The 18,105-nt window shown below is 44.4% G+C and overlaps 1 protein-coding gene and 1 pseudogene across 2 annotated transcripts in view; both read left to right on the top strand.

Annotated features, from left to right (window-relative positions):
• LOC102392526 overlaps positions 1-12,161 on the top strand; it is a 54,098-nt pseudogene extending 41,937 nt beyond the window's left edge.
• GADL1 (glutamate decarboxylase like 1) overlaps positions 1-18,105 on the top strand; it is a 650,110-nt gene that overhangs the window by 80,983 nt on the left and 551,022 nt on the right. The gene's annotated exons all lie outside the window — the stretch shown is intronic.

The raw sequence follows: 18,105 nt of genomic DNA, 5'->3' as shown, positions 1-18,105 counted from the left end.
GAAGCACAAGCTGGAATCAAGACTGCCAGGAGAAATATCAATAACCTCAGATATTCAAATGACACCACCCTTATGGCAGAAAGTGAAGAAGAACTAAAGAGCCTCTTGATGAAAGTGAAAGAGGAGAGTGAAAAAGTTGGCTTAAAGCTCAACATTCAGAAAATGAAGATCATGGCATCCGGTCCCATCACTTCATGGCAGATAGATGGGGCAACAGTGGAAACAGTGACTGACTTTATTTTTCTGGGCTCCAAGATTGCTGCAGATGGTGATTTCAGCCATGAAATTGAAAGACGCTTACTCCTTGGAAGGAAAGTTATGATCAACCTAGATAGCATATTCAAAAGCAGAGACATTACTTTGCCAACAAAGGTCCGTCTAGTCAAGGCTATGGTTTTTCCAGTGGTCATGAATGGATGTGAGAGTTGGACTATAAAGAAAGCTAAGCGCCGAAGAATTGATGCTTTTGAACTGTGGTGTTGGAGAAGACTCTTGAGAGTCCCTTGGAGGAGCATGTTGGAATACATCTTTCTGACTTTTCCCTCGGCAGAGATCTATCTACCTAGTGCTATGAAAGGGGATCACATGACTCTTGGTGTTGCTGAGTCGGGGACGACTAAGCAACTTCATTTTCACTTTTCACTTTCATGCATTGGAGAAGGAAATGGCACCCCACTCCAGTATTCTTGCCTGGAGAATCCCAGGGACAGAGGAGCCTAGTGGGCTGCCGTCTGTGGGGTCGCACAGAGTCGGATGTGACTGAAGTGATTTAGCGGCAGTCAAGTCCAAACTTAGGCAGAGACAGAAAGGCCTCATGGGGCCTAATACTTGTCTGAGAGTCACAAGGTGGTAAGAGGGAGGGGTAGAACAACTTGGATTTCATGACTCCAACCCCAGGGGTTTTTCACGGCACCACGCTGTTTCTCTAGAAACAATAATTGTTCATTTAAAGACAGAGGGAATGATCCATTGAAGATTAATTTTGCTGTTTAGCAGGGTGACCCACTTAAAACCTAGCTTGGATTTTACTTTTTACCACAAGACACATTGAATGTTTCCCTGGCTTATGTTTGGGTTAGAGAATAAAAGGTGAGGAAGGGAAATTATTCCTCCTCCATCACGAATAAAATGCCCTCTTCTCCCCTGGCCTCTTGGTGGGGGTCTGGTCTCCCTTTTGATGTTACTATTTCCTATTGTTTTGAAAGCAGAAAGCCAGCAATGCTACCTAGGGTCAACGTGGTGAAGCTGCCTGGGGGGCTCACTGTTTTGAGGGTCTGAATCCTTCCATCACTGCCCCAGTGTCCTACTGACCAGAAAGGGGGATAAAGGAGCTCTTTAATACATCAGTGCTGAAAAGGGAGGTGACGATGCCAGGTGTATGGATGTGGATCCACATAAGAGGAAAATGGGATAAATAGTGGTTCTGCTTGGCAAGACCTGGGTTCCTGAACCCATTTCTGATCTGGTTCCCCTGGCTGAAGTCCCAGTAGAAATAGCTCTTCTAGGAGGGACAGGACCAGGAGCATCGGGCCCTGGATACTAAGCGAGAGGCACCTGGAGCTGGCCTTGCAGTACAGAGTGGAGATATCCTGTCTCCCAGCACAGTGGCTGCCATGTGCGGAGCTGGACCGAGCCTGGGGTTGGCATCACCACCAATGACCCAGAAACATCATTGGCCCTAGAGCACCAATGGGCCATGAACGGAGCAAAGACAGCAGCAGTACTAGAAGGCAGGGTAGATCCCAGTGGTTTCCTAGTCGATGGGGAAGTTGGGCTGACTTTTTCCTCCTAAGAGTTGTGATTTTGAGGTTTGCATTTTGTGTAATAGTTCCTGGGGAGGCATATTCCCCAGGGGGAAGATAACTGGTATCACTTCTAATATGGCAGCAGGGGCGGAGGAAACAGGAAGGGGGGCAAGAGCCTGGGCCTCTTCTGAATTGACCTGAGGATGTAAGGGAGAGGGAACATCTTTGCACAAGAGTGTCGTCAAGCTCTCCAAAGCAGGTAGTCAAAGCCCCTAGGAGTTAAAAGAACATTAGCAATGTCCTCATTTTTCAGAAGGAAAAACAAAAATCTAGCATGCCTTCTTCTGATCGACCCACAGTATTTCCTCAACAGCCCCAGGAAAGCAACGGCCTGAGCAAAGGAGATGAAATTTTTAAGTGTGAATTGCTTTTATATTCAGATGAAAACTACTAAACCCGGTTCATGTTGTAAAATATAATAAAACATACAGAATATCTAATGACATGGAAAGATGTTCCCCACATAGGGCCTCATGAAAAAGCAGGTTCATTCCTGGATTTTCAGCGTGATCTCCTTTCACAGCACTAGGTAGATAGATCTCTGCCGAGGGAAAAGTCAGAAAGATGTATTCCAACATGCTCCCTGTGCTTACTCTTTGGTGCAATAATGGGTGCTTTTTATTTCTCCATTCTATTTGTCTGCACTGTTTGAATATTTTTATGATAAATAGGTATTGCTTTTGTAGTAAGGAACAAGTGCAACATAGGTTTTTATTTTTAAAAACAGAGAGCAAATCTAAACAACAACAAGCCCTGCTGCCTTTGTGTTCAGGACGGCGGAGATGGTGGAGCTCTTTCATCTTTTGGGGATGTGGATGTCAGGGCTGGAGGACAATGACTCAAAGGCGGTGGGAACGCAGCCTGCGGAACAAGTTTCAAACAGGAAAGCTCTTGTGGGTGACCCCTGAGGTCAGCTGCAGAGCTTACTGCAGATTCCACAAAGAGAGAAAGAGGATCCAAAAAGACATGGGGTGGGGTCGGTTGGGCAGGCGTGGCCCAGTTTAAACAAAACAGCTTTGATGTGGGTCCCAGGGGGCTGGCACGGGAAAGAGGGGGCCTGCTTTCTCCCCCAGCCATCAGGGAGTCATAAACATCTATCTCCAGAGGGAAGATCCATCAGCTTTGCATCAACCACAAAGGAAAGATTTACAGGTAATTTTCCCCTCCCAGTACAGAAATATGATTAAGTATATGCTTGGAAGGTTTCTGTTTTTCTCTTTCTCACACTGTAAATAGAGATGCTTTGTTTTTCTCTCATTCCTGGTGATGTTTATAATGAGTTTTATAGACACAGACTGATGTTTGGTGCTTACAGTGTGCTTTCCTTACATCCATCAGGAAGGTGAGGCATATGGACTCTGCCGTTCCCCACTCTTGAGATGATGGGGAGCAGCTGAGGTGCAGGGTTCTGGGTGTGCTGGAGATCTATCTGCTGGCCCTAAATTCCTGCAGAGCACACAGTCTGTCCTTCTAGGCCCAGGCAAAATGACCTCAGGGAGGTGTGGCTCATGGGGGTAGGAGGGGGGAGAAAGACACCTGGCCCCATATTGTGGATCAGTTACCTAAAGGAATACCTTGGGAGGTGATGGGGTTCATTTTAAGGCCAAACCTCCTGAAAGCCCTTTCATTAAGCAGTGGAGTGCTAAGACCTTGACCTGGAGACAAACATTTGTTGGTTCAGATCCATGCTCTGCTGCAGACTGGTTGTGTGATCTTAGAAAGTGTAAGAAGTTTCCTGGAAACTTAAAAAAAAATTGATCTACAGTAGATTTATAGTATTGTGTTAGTTGTAAAATCTCAGAAATGTATCTCGGGGGAATCCAGTTGTTTATGTCTCATCAGACCAAGAGGCAAAGTGATAGATAAGTAGTGATTTATTAGAATAGGATGCTTGTGAGGCTTACAAGTAGGTGGCAAAGAAGTACCTTGCCAAGAACTTAGTGGGCTACACTTCTATAATCAAAGGAAAAATGGGGAGGGGAAGAAGACACCTTCTTCCTCCTTCTTGAGTAGATGTCACGCTTCCGTCATCAACTCCTCCATGTCAGGTGGTCAGGTTGGGATTGTCACGGCGCAATGGAAACAACCCAAAGGGCAGTAATGTATACTAAAGTATGGTAAAGCACCTCAGGTTTTAGTATAATGTCACTTTTGCCTATAGTTTTGTCTTTAGTGTGCATAGAGGAGCATGTCCTAGGAATCAGTAACTTACTGACATCAGTGGGCAGGATGTACCATTGTCTTGGGGGCGTGTCTCATGTTTCCATTGCATGGGTTTGTTGTTAAGTAAGCCTGCTTGGTTTTGTAGTTAAGCAAACTTGCTTTGAGTGATGTTTAACTTAGAGGGCTCTCCCATACTTTTTTCTCTACTTACAATTCCCTAGTGAAATTAGCTATTTAATCACCTACTTTGTGTCTTTACTCTGTCCCTATCAGTTTCAAGTGTTCAGGTGTAGAGCAATGTAACATACACACACACACGTATGTGTATATGCATATATGTGTGTATGCATATATGTGTGTATATATGTATATATATATATATACTCTTTTTCAGATTCTTTTCCATTCTAGGTTATTACAAGATCTTGAATATAGTTCCCTGTGCTACAGAGTAGGCCCTGTCATTTATGTATTTTATATATAGTTAGTGTGTATCTGCTGATCCCAAGCCCCTAACTTATCTCCCCCCACCCTTTCCCCTTTGATAACCATAAGCTTGTCTTCTAAGTCTGTGAATCTCTTGCTGTTTTGTAAATAAGTTCATCTGTATCATTTTTTTAGATTCGGTATATAAATGATGTCATATGATGCTGCCTTTCTCCATCTGGCTGACTTCACTTACTGCAGTATGGTAATCTCGAGGTCCATCCTTGTTACTACAAATGGCAGCATCTCATTCCTTTTCACGGCTGAGTAACATTCCATTTTGTAAATGTACCACAGCTTCTTTATCCATTCATCTACCAAAGACTTAACTTGCGACCTCTGTGCACCAGGGACGCAACCTTCTTGCACTGGGGGTGGTACAGAGTGTGCAAGCGAGAAGTCCTGTCAGCGCTTCAGCGGAGGTGGTGCTGGTGACTCCAGCACCCAGAGTGGGGCGCTAGTAAGGCCACCTAAGCAGGACTTGCAAGGAGGTACACACCCCACCTGAGCACCTACTCAGGAGAGAGTGCTGAGGTATCTGTGCACCTCCCTCAGAACCTCATGGGTGAAAGCATACAGGTCAGAGGCCATTACGTATATATTTTTAATACTGTTTGCTAATGTGATGGGCAGAAAATGAAATCTTGTCATTTGAGTTGCATTAGCAACTTTGATTATTGTAAAATGTAACATTTATTAGCATGTTTATTGACCATTGGTATTTCTCCCTTGCTCTTGACCTCTTCATGGTCTCCAACTTTTCCATTAGCCTCTCTCAGACCAGTTAAATTTAACTGTGTGTTTTAATGTGCCCCAGTCTTCAAAAGAAGAAACACAGTTCAGAACAGCACTGACTTCCAGCTCAGTAGAAAAGCAACCTGGGGAGCCCCACACTTCCCCTTCCCACAGGGAAATCAGAGCCTGTGTTCATTCCTCTCCCTCTAGACTCTTTTCAGGTTTAACAAAACAACAGGAGGTAGAAGAAATCAACAGTCAAGGACAGAAAATGCTGAAGAAAAAAGGCAAAACCACCACAGATCTTCAAGAAGGAAAAATGAGCTGCGTGGAGGATGGGCCTGTCTTGTTGCCATGTGGCTCCAGGAGCAGAAAGGGATGGATTCCCATCATTCTGCAAAAAGGGTAGGACCTCAGAGACAATTGCTTCCGCCTTTTAAGTGTAAGCTATTTGTACCCCCTCTTCCCCGAGCAAGGCATCAAGGAGTTTCCCTGGTGGCTTAGATGGTAAAGAATCTGCCTGCAATGCAGGAGACCTGGGTTCGATCCCTGGGTTGGGAAGATCCCCTGGAGAAGGAAAGCAACCCACTCAGCGTTCTTGCCTGGAGACTCCCCATGGACAGAGGAGCCTGGCGGGCTACAGGCCACGGGGTCGCAGAGTCAGACATGACTGAGCGACTAAGCTCACGCAGCACACAGCACAAGGCATCAGGAAACAACTCCAGCACGGTCAACAGCATTCTCAGGGCCTGACTCAACAGTTTTAGAGAAAGGTCTTAAATTATTTTGTCATCAAAGCAAACTCAATTCCGGCTCTCAACAGAGGATAGAAGAGCTGTGTGGCTACAGAGCTTTACAAAGGAGACCTCGGGTTTGAAGAATCCTGTAAAACAAAACGTCTGTTCCTCTCACCATTTCTCACCTTCAGAGAATTTCTGAGGCTTATGTAATGGAAGGTCAAGGGAACAAAAGCTCACTCACTGTCTTCCCTTGTTTGGTCAATATGATATGAGGGGTGGGTAGGAGAAGCCTCACCATTACTCTTATTTCACCTTTTGTCCTACAAAGTCTTTGAAATTCCCAAACCTTTCAAAATTCTCCCAACCCAACATAGATGATCACTTTGTTGAACACTAGTGAAGTGGAAGTGTTAGTCACTCAGTCAGGTCCAACTCTGCGATCCCATGGGCTGTAGCCTACCAGGCTCCTCTGTCCATGGAGTTCTTCAGGCACTTGTACTCTCCAATAAATTAAGGTTGCAAGTAAGAAACCAGAATCCTTGGCTATTTTAGAAGCTTTTTGGAGCCTGTTTCCATGAGCTCTGGTTCCAGAAAATAATTAGCAGCAAATGGAAGTACTGCAGGAAAACCTGGGGGATACTGGGCAATGTCCATGGACCATTAACGAGGAACAGTTTCTTGGAAAAATGGAGCCAGCATCTTGTACCAGGTACATTTTTCTGCTTAACTCCTGCTTGGGTGCTTGGAAGAGATAAAATTAAAATTTGGTTTTCCTAGAGCAGGAGAGTCCCTATCACATAAGGAAGAAGCAATAGGATATTTCTGTGATCTTCTCTCTGCAGTCATGCCTGTTTAGCTGCTCCCCAAGCCACACTGTGTTGGGTCAAACAGTTTAGTGAATGTCTTTGTTGATCGTGGCTGCCATAACAAACATCATAGACTGGGTGGCTTAAACAATAGGAATTTATTTTCTCACTATTATGGAGGCTAGAAGTCCAAGGTCAGAGTGACAGCATGGTTGGGTTCCCATGAGAGCCCCCTTTCGGGTTTGATAGCTGTCTTCTCACCGTGCCCCCACTTGGAAGAGAGAGGTCGAGGGGAGAGATGGAGGGAGAGAGGAAGGTGGGGAGAGAGAGACAGAGAGAGAGAGCAGGAGAGTGGGGAGGGGAGGGAGAGAGAGACAGAGATGGAGGGAGGGAGGAAGAGAAGGAGTGAGAGAGAGGAGGGAAGAAAGGAGAGAGGGAGGGAGAGAGAGATACAGAGACAGAGAGAGAGAGGGAGACGGGGAGGGGAGGGAGAGAGAGAGAGGGAGAGGGAGGAGGGAGGGCTTGATGTGTCTCTTCTTTAAGGGCACTAATCCCATATGAGGCCCCACCCTCATGATCTCATTTAACCTAATTACCTCCCTAAGGCCCCACCTCCAAATACTAACACACTGGGGATTAGGGCTTCAGCACGAATTCAACATGAAATTTTTTAGGAGTGGGACACAATTTCACAGTCCACAGCAGTGAAGTTGATGAAAACAGCATTGAAGTCCTGATGTACCAGTCGTTCTCCTTCGGGGGCCTTGCTCGTCCTCCTGTCCCGTCTCTGTGCCCTCCGTGTCTTGGCTCCCCACGTGCAGGGTGTGCCCTGAGGGGGAAGTACTCTTCTGTGCCTTGCCAGCTGAGACGAGCAGCTGTGGCGGTGGCATACCTCCTCATCATAAAGTGATGTTGGCTCTAACTTTGTAAGTTGTCACTATTTCTTTAGCACGCCTCATGGCCCACAGTGGTTCTGTGCCTTGAGCCAAGCCAATCTCTCTGGTGAACAAGATGACCAGGTCCTCCAGCCCATCTTAGGAACCGTTGGACCAGAAGAGAACAATTTTTTTTTTCTTGAAAAATGGTCAAGTAATACATATTAAACATTTTGTGTGTGTATGTGCATGCTAAGTCACTTCAGTCATGTCTGACTCTGCAATCCTATAGACTGTAGCCTACCAGGCTCCTCTGTCCATGGGATTCTCCAGGCACGAATATTGGAACGGGTTGCCATGCACTCCTTCAGGGGATCTTGCCGACCCAGGGATCGAACCCATGTCTCTTGAGTCTCTGGCATTGGCAGGTGGGTTCTTTACCACTTTGGCACCACCTGGGAAGCCAAAAGGTTTTGTGGATCATAACTAATCAATTCTGTCTTCACACCATGATAGCAGCTGTAGACAATATGTAAATGATTACAGTATGGCTGTTTTCCCATAAAACATTATTTACAAAAAAAAAAAGAAAAAAAAAAATAGGCTGTGGGCCAACCTGGCCCAAGGCTCCTAGTCTCCAACCTTGACTCCCTCTTACCCTCCGTCCTGCTCCCTCTCTGCTCCCTCCTTTCCAACACAACGGTTAAGTATTTGTTTGATTGCCTTCATCTCCTCTGTTCTCATGACTAGTGTCTTTGTCTCTGCCTTTAGATCTTTACATGTCTTCTGGTGGGAGTAGTTTGGATGGCCCCATATCTGAGTGAACCCATGATGGGATGGGAGCTGGCCCCCTTGTCTGTGTGAGACAAAGGCCAGTCAGATAGAACAGGGCAACGACTGCGTGGTTTTCTCCCTGCTTTGGACTATTTCAGGAACTTGGATGCCCTTTTCAGTGCATTGCATCCCTGGGAAGAATCTGGAACCCATAGATCAATGGCCATCAGTCTAGTCCTGGTTGCCAGGCACCTGTAGCTATGGTAATCTGCCAGATATCTCAATTTAGATCTTGATTGTAAGAATCTCTGGGAGAGGAAGAAGATGACAGGTTTCTAACAAGCTAATTTACTCACTGAGCAAGATTAACCGTGGTGGCTGGACACCCCAGTCTCAGAAAGACATAGAGCCTTGCTCCACATGTCAGCCGAGCTCCTGAGGGGTCTGTTGAGTGATGAGCAATCTGACAGGTGTTACTTCTCCCATAAGGAACTTCACTCCTGGAGCTCCGTCTATCACTGCTTCTAAGGTCCTAGGCACCATGGTCTTTGTACCTAGATGGCTCTCCCTGATCCCACCTCTGCCCTCCATGTCCACCATATTTCATCTCAATCACGCAGAGAATGTGATCCTTTGAAATCAAAACAGAGCTTGATCTTTGCTCAAGATCCTGAGGCAGTTCCCCAGAGTAAAAGCCAAAGTCTTGACAAATACCTATAAGGCCCAGATGATCTGACAGCTTCTTCAACTCATTCCTCATTTTTGATTTTTAAATTTTACTTTATTTTTACAATATTGTATTAGTTTCAGTTATACAGCAAAGTGATTCAGGTGAGTTTTTTTTTCAGATTTTTTCCATTATAGATTATTACAAGATATTGAGTATAGTTCTCTGTGCTGTACAGTAGGTTACCTATTTTATATATAGTAGTGTGTATATGTTAATCCCAAGTTCCTAATTTATTCCCCCCACCTTTTCCCTTTGTGCATTAATCACTCAATCGTGTCCGACTCTTTGAGACCCAAGACTATAGACCACTAGGCTCTTCTGTCCATGGGATTCTGGAGTGGGTAACCATTCCCTTCTACAGGGGATCTACCTGACCCAGAGGTCAAACCCTGGTCTCTTGCATTGCAGGCAGACTCTCTACCCCCTGAGCCATCAGGGAAGCCCTCCTTTTCCCTGTGGTAACCATAAATTTGTTTTCTAAGTCTGTGACTGTCTTTCTGTTTTGTAAATAAAACATTTGTATCATTTTTTTAGAGTCTGCATATAAGTGATAGCATATGATATATTCCTCTGTCTGACTTAGCTCGGTGTGATCGCCTCTAGGTCCATCCGTATTGCTGAGGATCCACCCACTGCTCTTGCAGCTTCATCACTCTCCTCGCCAAGGGCTCCACAGTGGCTACATTCTACCACACATTACTCACACTCAGTCAAGTCCTTTCCACCCTCTGCAAGATTTGGCCTTTGCTGCTTTCAGGTCTCTTTTCAAATATCATCTTATCAGTGAAGCCTTCCCAACTCCTTTACTTAAAACAACACCCTCCCCTACTACTCTGTCACTCTCTGAGCCTCTCATCCTGATGTATTTTTCTCCAGTGCACTTATACTAACATACTGTATATTTCCTTATTTATCCATGTATTATTGCACTTGTCCACTAGAATGTAAAACTCCAGGAGGGCAAGGAAGTAATCTACTTGATTTAAAATTTTATCTCCAGGACCTACAACATTTAATTTAAGATTAAGTTAGAACATTAAATTTAAAATTTTATCTCTAGGACCTGTTATTTGATACATAACGAGTCCATATACACATATATACATGTGGGTGTCTATGTATATATATCTACATATATCTATAATATACATAGGGTTGGACAGAAAGTTCATTTGGGATTTTCCATATTATCTTACAGAAAAACGTGAATGAACTTTTTGGCTAACTCAATATGTGTGTGTGTGTGTGTGCGCACATGTGTGTATTTCAGTGAATGAGTGGGTGAATTCATGACTGATCAAAGTAACCTGTGGATTTTCTCTATGTCCCATCAGTTTTTCTCTTAATAAATGGTTCACGTGCATGGATGCATCCTTTTTTAGGTAGATAGAAAGTCATTGGGACTATATAAAACTATAGGATCATTAGTTCTGGTGAGAGAGGCGGAATAAATGACTTCCTATCCAAACAGGATCTAGTTTTTATTTTTATTTTTTTCAGGATCTAGCTTTGTTTGGAGATTGTAAATCCTGGAGTAAGGTTCTTTCATATAACTGTGCTTTTTTACACTGCACTATATTTTACCTTAATTCTTTGCTCACAGACATGAATAAAATACTTATTTTACAGCAATAGGGAGTGAGCTGGGTTAACCTTCCCCAAAGTACGCTTCATGGAACATTAAATCTGGAGAGCACGCTCTGCATCTGGGGACACCGAGTGCATTGCACCCAGCCCAGTTTCTTTCAAAATGTCTACCATTCTTGAAATTCTGCCCAAGCTCACCTTGTGGGTGATCACTTCACACCTCCAAGTGCACATGGGTTAGTCAAAGCATACACCAACTTTCATGCTGAGTGGGATGCTCTGAACACTGAGACAGCCATCAAGACCAAAGGTGTGGATGAGGCCACCGTTGTCAACATCTGACCAACCGCAGCAATGAACAGAGCCAGGATATCACCTTCGCCTGCCAGCGAAGGACCAAGAAGGAACTTCATCAGCACTGAAGTCAGCCTTGTCTCTGCCACCCGGAGGCAGTGATTTGGGGCCTATTGAAAACACCTGCTCTGTATGCTGCTCCTGAGCTGAACGCATCCATGAAGGGACTGGGGATTGATGAGGACTTTGTCATTGAGATCATCTGCTCAAGGACCAACCAGGAGCTGCAGGAAATCAACAGAATCTACATGGAAAGGTACAAGACCGGACTGGAGAGGGACATCGTTTCCAACACATCTGGCGACTTCCAGAAGCTGATGGTTGCCCTCACAAAGGGTGGAAGAGCAGAGAATGGCTCTGTTGTTGATTATGAACTGACTGACCAGGACTCCCGCTATCTCTATGATGCTGGTGTGAAGAGGAAAGAAACTAACGTTCCCTAGTGTATCAGCATCATGATTGAGTGGAGCGGGTGTCACTTCCTGAAAGTATTTGAAAGGTACCAGAGCTATAGCCCTGATGACATGCTGGAGAGCATCAAGAAGGAGGTCAAAGGTGACCTGGAAAATGTTTTCCTGAATCTGGTCCAGTGCATTCAGAACAAGCCCCTGTATTTTGCTGACAGACTGTATGTCTCCATGAATGGCTAGGGCACTCGTGGTAAGGTCCTGATTAGAATGCCCCGCAGTGGCATGGACATGTTGAAAATAAGATCTGATTTCAAGTAAAGTTCGGCAAGTCCCTGTACTACTACATTCAGCAAGACACTAAGGGTGACTACTAGAAAGTGCTGCTGAACCTGCGTGGTGGGGGTGACTGAACCCCACAACAGCCCGAGCATCCAGGGTGGCTGCTCCAGCTAACAGTTCCACACAGTCGGCTTGGGCTAACAGCCCCTGTGCCCATCCTTGGGAGGGTGACGTGAGTGCTGCCCACCCCACCCCCTCTTTTGTTAGTTTAGGTGCCTCCACATCACCTGACTTTCCATCTAGTCCCTCTCTATAGCCAAAGAAATGAACATGGAAGTGAAATCTATGATGTGAAACACTTTGTCTCTTGACAACAGTGTCATAAACAGATGAATAAACTGAATTTTTAAACATTTATTTATTTTTTAGTTGAAGGATAATTGCTTTACAGAATTTTGTTGTTTTCTGTCAAACCTGAACATGAGCCAGCCACAGGGACATGTATCTTCCCTCCCTTCTGAACCTCCCTCCCATCTCCCTCCCCATCCCACCCTTCTAGGTTGATACAGAGCCCCTGTTTGAGTTTCCCGAGACATACAGCAAATTCCTGTTGGTTATCTGTTTTATGTGTGGTAAGCTTCCATGTTACTCTCTCCATACTTCTCACCTCTCCTCCCCTCTCCCCATACATCTCACCCTCTCCTCCCCTCTCCCCATGTCCATAGTCTATTCTCTATGTCTGTTTCTCCATTGCTGCCCCGCAGATAAACTCTTCAGTACCGTTTTTCTAGATTCTGTATATATGCATTAGTATATGATATTTATCTTTCTCTTTCTTACTTCACTCTGTATAATAGGCTCTATGTTCATCCCTCATTAGAACTTACTCAAATGCATTCCTTTTTATGGCTGAGTAGTATTCCATTGTGTATATGTACCACAACTTCTCCATCCATTCATCTGTCGCTGGACATCTAGGTCGCTTCCATGTTCTAGCTGTTGTAAATAGTGCTGCAATGAACAATGGGATTACATGTGTCTTTTTCATTTTTGGTGTCCTCAGGGTATATGCCTAGGAGTGGGATTGCTGGGTCATAGGGTGGTTTTATTCCTAATTTTTTAAGGAATCTCCATACCATCATCCATAGTGGCTGTATCTATTTACATTCCCACCAACAGTGCAAGAGTGTTCCCTTTTCTCCACACCCTCTCCAGCATTTATTGTTTGTAGGTTTTTTGAAGATGGCCATTCTGACTGGTGTGAGGTGAAATCTCATTGTAGTTTTGATTTGCATTTCTCTAATAATGAGCGATTTTGAGCATCTTTTCATGTGTTTGTTAGCCATCTGTATGTCTTCTTTGGAGAAATGTCTGTTTAGGTCTTTTTCTCACTTTTTGATTGGGTTGTTTGTTTTTCTGGTATTGAGTTGTATGAGTTGCTTATATATTTTGGAAATTAATCCTTTGTCAATTGTTTCATTTGCTATTATTTTCTCCCATTCTGAGGGTTGTCTTTTTACCTTGCTTATAGTTTCCTTTGCTGTGCAAAAGCTTTTAAGTTTAATCAGGTCCCGCTTGTGAATAAACTGAATTTTTACTTAAGAAAAAAAAAAAATCCAGAGAGCTGTTCTGTGGAAGAAGGGTACTCTTAACATGTATGTTTAGAAAGCCTCGAATTTGTCATAGCTAATAATTATAAAAGCTAACATGGATTGTTGTTAAATTACCTGCAGATTACAAACTGTTCTCTTTGATCCTGTTCACTCTACACATTAGCATATTAAAGGCTCTGAGAAGTCCTGCATGAAAGAAACCTGCTTTTTTCAGCCCAGATCAGATCAGATCAGTCGCTCAGTCGTGTACGACTCTTTGTGACCCCATGAATCGCAACATGCCAGGCCTCCCTGTCCCTCACCAACTCCCAGGGTTCACTCAGACTCACATCCATCGAGTCAGTGATGCCATCCAGCCATCTCATCCTCTGTCGTCCCCTTGTCCTCCTGCCCCCAATCCCTCCCAGCATCAGAGTCTTTTCCAATGAGTCAGCTTTTGCCAAATGTATTTGCTTATACAACCATCTATTTTTCATCAGGGATACTTATTAACATCTCATGGATCTCTTGTTCTGCAAAACTAGAGTTGGAAAATGCTGCTCTAGATAAGGGAATTAAATAGAAAAGCAAAATTATGGCAAAATAGATTATTGCAAGGAACTAAATAAGCATTGACCTTTAGGGTTTTTTTAAATTAAGATAGCAATCGGCTGGATGCCAGGAGATAAGAAGTGATAGCATCTTCTTATACCCAGTGGTATAATCTCCCTTTAATTGTCCAAGAAAATAAAATTGTGTTTCAAATGATCAATATGTACCCAAGGAGAACTTCTGCATGCTCATGGGATAGATTCATGGTTTCCTAATCTAAACTCTATCCATTTAAAAAAATGTTGGTTTCAGTAATTAGGAAGAAATTTTTAACACTTTTAGGTTGGATACAAATTTTGTCACTTTCAAATGTAAACGACATCATCTGAAAGTGAGCTGAAGAAATGTTTGTGTGTGTGCATATGTGTGTGTTTGTATGTTGTTAGAGCTTTTTCTGGTCAGCAAAGTGATATCTCTGCTTTTTAATATACCATCTGGGTTTGTCATAGCTTTTCTTCCAAGGAGTAAGCATCTTTTAATTTCGTGGCTGCAGTCAACTGTCAGAGTTGTTTTGAGTCCAGAAGGACTCCTAGTTCAGTCCCATGACCAGTGGACATTTGTACTGGGGACACTGCTACAGCTGGAGAGTGGAATGAGGTGGACCACCATTTTCCATCTTCATCAGGTGAAGGTCTTCTCTTGGGAGTCAAATGTTGAACGCAGGCAGGGAGCTGAGAATAGAGACTGAAATGAGAATTGTTCACTAAAGGAGGAAAAACCAGGTGAATGGGTGTTTCTGTCTTGTCTGTTAGAAAAGGCAGCCTCTTGTTCGCACATCTGCACTTCTGTTTAAGTCTGTGTTTCCTGAATGAAGTCCCGTTAATGGACTTCTATACTGAGACTTAATGGTTCTTGCAATGATAATCTGTCACGAGATTCTTATGGTGATAGTATATTATTTGAGTTTCCTTGAGAAAGCACCTATGTTCTTGCTCTGGCTGGGATGTGAGGCAGTCAAAGGGAAGAAAAAAAAGTAGGAAAAGAATAGGTACAAATCAGGAACCTAACACCACTTAACTCTTTCGAAAAAGCAGTGAAGTGGGAAAATGATTCTGTGCTTCTGTTTCCTCAAATCACCTTGTGTGTACTTTAAAAAGGAAATAAAGTGACTTACGGATTGCTGGGGGGAAGTCTGAGCAGAAGTATCGAGTCTGAAGCCATAGGGACCTCATTCATCATTATATGTGACAGTGCAGACCCCAGAGAGCCTTGAGCTTTGTGGGGACTTAATTTCGTGGGGACATCAAGCGAGGGAATAGTGGGATGAGTAAATGGCCAATTATTCAGAGTATGTGCTTCTATTTCTGAGAAACTGGTGTGTTGTACAAAAGAGTTCAGGATGGCAGTGAGGAACAGGGTTTAAAATAGGAAACACTTATAGAGACCCTCCTGTGTGCCAGGCACCCTCCTAAAGGCTTTATATATTTTAACTCATTTGATCCTCACAACAACCCTAGGGGAACGCTTTATCCTTATCTTTGTTTTGCAGAGGAGGACATGGAAGCAAAGCTAACCGATGACTCGCCCAGGATCACACAGCTGGTGGTGGAGCCAGGCTGAATCCTGTGCAGGCAGAGTCCTGAGTCTGTGCTCTTAACCACTGAAGTGTGCTGGCTCAGAAATAAGGCAAGGGCAAGGGCAAATTGTAGAGGCTGGCCCAGCTGTCCCATCCGTTTAACCTCACTGAGCCTTGGTTTTCCCGTTTAGAGAATGGGCACATTCACTGTTCCTACCTCATAGGGCCACTGTGATTATTCATTTCATTAAATAAGCTCCCAATAGCCCTACGTATCTTTAGCTGTAAACATCTTTAAAAAGGTCTTCTCAGGTGGCGCTAGTGGTAAAGAACCCTCCTGCCCATGCAGGAGACATAAGGGATTTGGGTTCTATCCCTGAGTCAGGAAGATCCCCTGGAGGAGGACACAGCAACCCACTCCAGTATTATTCTGGGCTGGAGACTCCCATGGACAGAGGAGCCTGGTGGGCTATAGTCCATAGGGTTGCAGAGAGTCAGACATGACTGAAGGGATGCATGCATCTTTTAAAATGTGAGCCACCAGGGGACTTCCCTGGTGGTCTAGTGGGTAACAGTCTGCCTGCCAGTGCAGGGGACATGGGTTTGAACCCTGGTCCAGAAGTAAGATCCCACACGCCACAGGGCAGCTGGGCCTGATGAAGGCCGCACACCCTAGAGCCTGCGCTCTGCAACACAACAGTAGCTCCTGCTCCACATAACCAGAGAAAGCCCGCACGCAGCAAGGAGGACACAGCGCAGCAACAAATAAATAAATACACTTTAGAAAAGAAACTTTCATTTTGATATTTGGCAAAACTAATACAATTATGTAAAGTTTAAAAATAAAATAAAATTTAAAAAAAATAAAAAAGAAAAAAAAAGAAAAGAAACTTTTATAAAAGAAATGGGAGCCTCGGAAGAAGTCTGGATCACTTTTATCTAGTGCTCTTAAAGGGAAAAGATCCAGTATTCAGAGCAGTGCTGTCCAACTGAGCACTGTGACGACAGAAATGTCCTCTACCGGCACCGTACAATATGGTATCACACGTGGCCACCGAACGCTTGACATGTGACTAGCACTCCAAGAGAAGTGACTTTTCATTTTATTTCATAGTAATTCATTTAAATAGCCAAACAGTGGTTGCCTTAGGATGGATATGGGGGTGGAGGAGTGGGTAATGGGAAGGGCAGAGAGGGATGAGAGAGGGTTACAAAGGGATGAGGCAACCCTGGGTGTGACGGCTGTATTTATTCTCTAAGTGTGGTGCTAGTTGCATAGGTGTGTGCTTATCCAGTTGTCCACTTGATGTGCTGCTGCTGAGTCACTTCAGTCGTGTCCGACTCTGTGCGACCCCGTAGACGGCAGCCCACCAGGCTCCCCCGTCCCTGGGATTCTCCAGGCAAGAACGTTGGAGTGGGTTGCCATTTCCTTCTCCAATGCATGAAAGTGAAAAGTGAAAGTGAAGTTGCTCAGTCGTGTCCGACCCTCAGCGACCCCATGGACTGCAGCCTTCCAGGCTCCTCTGTCCATGGGATTTTCCAGGCAAGAGTACTGGAGTGGGGTGCCATTGCCTTCGTTTGTCATATTGCATTCATATTTCAGTAAACCTGTTAAAGAACAAAACAGATCCATCCAGGATTAATCCAGCTTATGCATGGCTTCCAACAGTGGTTTTTAAACTGAGTGTTGAGGGGAGCCTGGGGTCACTGGGTTTTCTGGGACTGGAGGTTGAGGTGAAGGTAGAGGGGTACATGTCAGTTAAGCACACCCTCCAGCTCTGCTTGGAGATGAGCTGCTTGCTGAGCTGCATGTTCAGTTTTCTGGCTTGCCCTCTCTCCTGAACTCGTCGGCTACATAAGATCAGGGAGTTTGCAGTCTCCATTTCTGTCTCCTTGGTGAGTGCTCGAGAGATGCTTGTTCAGCTGAGATTCTGAAAATAGCACTCCTACGCTCTGTTTAGCCCACACTTGTAAGGTACCCACTTTCAGCCAGGGACTGTTCCTACCCCTTGAAAACAGTAACTTCTTTAATCATTGTTTTAAAATATTTTTAGAGTATAGTTGCTTTACAATGTTGTGTTACTTTCTGCTGTACAGCAAAGTGAATCAGTTATACGTATACGTATATCCTCTTTTTTTGGATTTCCTCCCCATTTAGGTCACCACAGAGCACTGAATAGAATTCCCTGTGTTATACAGTCGGTTCTCATTAGTTATCTATTTTATACAGAGTATCAATAGTGTGTATATGTCTATCTCAATCTCCCAATTCATTCCATTCCCCCCTCCTTTAATTCTTTGACATCCTTTTATGAATTACATGCTCTCAAGGCACAGGAAGGTTAAACACTTTCCTGGGATCTTACACCTCGTAAGAGGGAGGATTCAGATCCACACTGTCAGCTCAGAACCCATCCTAAGAATACGTCCCCACCACCACTGGGGGAGGGGGCTTCCCAGGGGGTGCAGCAGTAAAGAATCCACCTGCCAATGCAGAAGATGCAGGAGATGTGGGTTCAATCCCTGGGTCAGGAAGATCCCCTGGAGAAGGGAGTAGCTATCTACCCACTCCAGTATTCTTTCCTGGAGAATCCCATGGGCAGAGGAGCCTCTCAGGCTATAGTCCTTGGGGTTGCAAAGG

This window comes from Bubalus bubalis, chromosome 21 (genome assembly GCF_019923935.1).
Source record: "Bubalus bubalis isolate 160015118507 breed Murrah chromosome 21, NDDB_SH_1, whole genome shotgun sequence".
Classification (NCBI taxonomy): Eukaryota; Metazoa; Chordata; class Mammalia; order Artiodactyla; family Bovidae; genus Bubalus; species Bubalus bubalis.
Note: the sequence above shows the minus strand (reverse complement) of the source record. Positions and strands in the feature narration are given on the sequence as shown.